This window comes from Gavialis gangeticus, unplaced genomic scaffold (assembly GCF_001723915.1).
Source record: "Gavialis gangeticus isolate Ggan-Ray unplaced genomic scaffold, GavGan_comp1, whole genome shotgun sequence".
Taxonomy (NCBI): Eukaryota; Metazoa; Chordata; order Crocodylia; family Gavialidae; genus Gavialis; species Gavialis gangeticus.
The window spans coordinates 93,891,522-93,895,375 of NW_017728992.1; the positions used below are offsets into that span (position 1 = coordinate 93,891,522).

Sequence of the window (3,854 nt, forward strand, 5' to 3'; positions counted from 1 at the left end):
AGGGGGGGGGGGGGGGGGGGAAAGGGTCTATTAAGGAGGAGTCAGCTGACCAGAAGGAGGCCAGACTTGAGGCATGTAAACCCAGGGCCTGAGCTAGGCAGGCAGTCTACCTGCATCTTCCCAGAGATCATGGGCCTTAAGGCCCACCTAGTTAACTAATAGCTAACCCTCCCCCCAAATGTGGGGTCAAAAGTTCGAAAGATACAACTGGTAATTTTTTTTGGTGGAACAACCAAAGAAGAAAATGGTAGGAGTGATGTGGGGGTCAAAGGTTCAAAATGTGAAAGCCAGTCCACAGAAAGAGGAGCTCCTGGAAGCAAGGCTTCTGATAACTGCCAAGCTAGTGCAAGCAGCACTGAGCCCAGGAACAAACTAGGCCTTAGAGCAGATAGGCTTGGGAAGAACAGCAGGAGAGCCCATGGCCTGGAGAGGGGCAGAAAGCAGAGGACCAGGGTGCCCAAAGTCCAGACAGCAAGTAGACGAGAGCCCAAGAGTAGCAAAGCAGGCCTTGGAACAAACAGGTCTTGGGTGCTGGGCCCCCAGCCCAAGACAGGGCAAAAAGATATACCTGGTGGTTGTGGAAGACAGACAGATAGACCAGAAGAACAAAGCCAGCAAGAGGGAGAGGTAGAGAGCCCAGGAAGGACAAAGTACTAGGAGTAGAACGTCTGGAGCCTCAGGGACGGGGGGGGGGGGGGGGGGGGACAGAAGAAGACCAAGAGGGTCCAGTGCACAGGGGTTACTAGAGCACATCATCAGGTCTGGAGCTGGGGCAAGGGGGTTAGGAGGAAGGGGGTACTAGGAAAGCCAGAGAAGGTCCAATGCCTCCCAGGAAGGTGTGGTGCCCAGAGGGGACTAGGGTACATTGAGGGAAGCTCCAGTGCCTGGGACTTACCAGAGGGCAGGGTGCAGAGAACAACAGCTGAGCACAGAGAGAGAAAGCAGTGTCAGCAAGCCTAGAGAGCCCAGGGGGCTTGAGCCCAGGAGTAGAGAGGAGTGGGGCCAGGAGCCTGTAGCCCAGGCAAGGTTATCTGTTACCAGATCACTTGCAAGGCATGGGAGCAGGTACTGTGGAGGATGGAGCCCACAAAAACTAGACATTAAAAGGCAATGACCACAAACATCTGTAGTCCTAGGAGTAAGATCAGATTTGGGAAGCTCTCAGATAACCTCCCTTTTTTATCAGAAACTGGTGACAAAGGCATGGTGGGCAAGTAAAAAAGGGGAGAGAGCCCCTAGGGAGTCAGTCAAATCTGGCAAGAGCTGAGCAGGGGGCAACATGAACACCCTGGGGTGGAATATTTGCTAGTTGCATCTTAAAATGAATTTCCTTGCCCTCAGTACTCCTGTTACAGGAGGGATCTAACTGTTGGAGGAGCTAAACTCTAGAAACCCTCTTCCAATTTCCAGCTTCAACGATGCCTATTTGATACGTTAGTTCTTTTCTCTTGCTTGCATTTATCCCCCATGCTTGTTCACTCATTGAGGAGCAATACAGCATCCATTTAATGAAATCACAGAAAGTTAGTGATCTTCTGCCATGTCCTTGTGATAACCCCGAAGCAAAGATCATAAAAATCATCATCTCTCAAGACGAAGGCATATTCATAACCTGTCTCACAAAATGCAAAGTTGTTTCTTTAGAAAATAAAATTAAAAAAAAAGCTAACGCACAAAAAAACCCTAACCAGAAACTTTTAAAAAGGAAATCCTACAAAAGATTATGTAGTCTCTTGCACTGGAGAAAGAATAAGAACACAGAAAGATATAGCAGATGTTCAGTCACATTTTAATGCACATCTGGAAAGCATTTGAATAGTATGGTGATGAGTAGTATGAGAAGTAATGCAGAACAGAGAAAAGGTCAAGTTATATACTGCAAACAATTAGATGGTGGGGCAGGGGGTGAAGGCAGGATGCACCATAAGCAGCAATGCAAATCAAGAATAGTGGCATACAGACAAGCAAACAAAAAAACTACAGACAGGTAGCTGTATGTACCACAGAAAACCTAATAGTTTCAGGACTGTGCTCCTATGTACATGTAAAAAGGATTCTTTTCTGGTGGACACCAGTTAGATATACAAGGTTATTGGTGAGACAGCACATTGAAACCTATCTAAATATCAAGAAATAAAATATGTAGGGTGTTCTCTCATTTATTAATTTAAAATCTACAGAGGTAGATGTTCATGGCTTCATGCTGAAGAAGTCCTTAAAATCCTAAAGGGATGTCAAGACCAATAGCCATCTCAACCTCAAAATATAGAACAGCAGCCACATTTCATTGATTGCACAGCAGCCAATCAAAGTTTAAAACAAACAAAAAAAAAAACAAAAAACAAACAAAAAAAAAAACCCACACCTTAATTCCAGCAAGTTTTGGTTTAATCTTTGGAAAAAAAATTGCTCGGGGACAGGGGCCAGGGGGGGGTTGGATGAACTAATAAGAGCTGCAAAAAAAAAAAGGCACACAAATCCAGGGAAAGTAAGGAGGTCAAAAATCAGAAACCAATCCTCTACACCAGTTCCTAGAAACTGGAGATGAAAGTTTTGATGATAAGATTATAGAAACTCAAGGAGCTCTTAAGTATTACCCAAGTCAAAGAGGATATTTTGAAAGGATTTTCAAACTGGCTTAAGAAGTGTCATCCCAGATGAATAGTTCAGTAAGGTTAGTGGGGGGGGGGGGGGGGAAAAAAAAAAAAAAAAAAAAAAAAAAATCAGCCAATGGTTTCCTGCATCTGGTACAGAGACAAATTAAAGAGAAGCAGTCATGTCAAATGTAGAGGCCTTTCAACCTGTTATCCATGGCTAAGAGACTGGTCTACACCTTCAACTGGTTACAAAGATGTTCCTGGCAGGGGTGGGGAGTTCATTTAAGAAACTACTTACTTTACCCTTAAAACAGATGGTCAGTGAAGTTACTGCCTCTTCCCTGCTGAGTATAGGCCTCCACCCTGAACTACAATAAAACCAAAATTTAAGAGAAACTCAAAGTCCCAGCAGAGTCAGGATCCTAAGTCTGATTGTAGGAAGGTGAGCACATACAGACCCTTTCTATAATTTATAGGGAGCTGGGGCTATTCGTTCCAGTTGATGTCTGCACTGGAACAACCTGCTAAGTCATTTCAGGCATGGTTAACCAAGTTAGGCAATAAATAGCATTTATAGTGCAGCATCTAATCTTGCTGTTCTCATTTGCACAATTTTGCTTAGAACATGCAAAAACATGTTGGTTTGTTTGTTTTAGTCCAACCAACCCCTGTATCTATCCTGGAGAAAAAGGCTCAGAAAAAAAAGACACTTGGTACCTCCAAAGCAAGTAGCACCCATATTATATAACCTGGGAATAAGACATTTATGCCAACTATTCAGCTGATAATGTGCAAAATTATTCCTTCATCATAAGCAGTTTAAATAAATCTTGTACTTGACACATCATCTAAAGGAGGATTCAGAGTAAAAAGTCTTACCACAGTTTTCTTAAGACAGGATGGAATTTTAAACTAGTTTCTTAACCTTGCAAATGGGTTCAGTTCCAGCTTGCGACAGGCCTTGAAATTATTGTGAAGTGATCTGCTAGATCCCTCTCCAAAAAGGCATTTGCAGATACAGTGCATCTATACTTGAGTTTGTTTTCAAAGCCAAAGTTTTGGTACAATACTAAGAAAGATGGTATAAGCTACCACTTCCACCTCGTACAGTACAACTAGAAAAAATACTATACAGAGATTTGCAAAAATATTCAGACACGTACACCACCCGATTAGAGGGAACCACAGAACGTTAAAAGAAGAACTAACATGAAAGCAACTGGGGGGGGGGGGGGGGGAGGGGAAAGTTGAATAGAC

At 43.5% G+C, this 3,854-nt stretch overlaps 1 protein-coding gene across 1 annotated transcript in view; it reads right to left on the bottom strand.

Moving 5' to 3' along the window:
* LOC109298623 overlaps positions 1-3,854 on the bottom strand; it is a 50,066-nt gene that overhangs the window by 30,343 nt on the left and 15,869 nt on the right. The gene's annotated exons all lie outside the window — the stretch shown is intronic.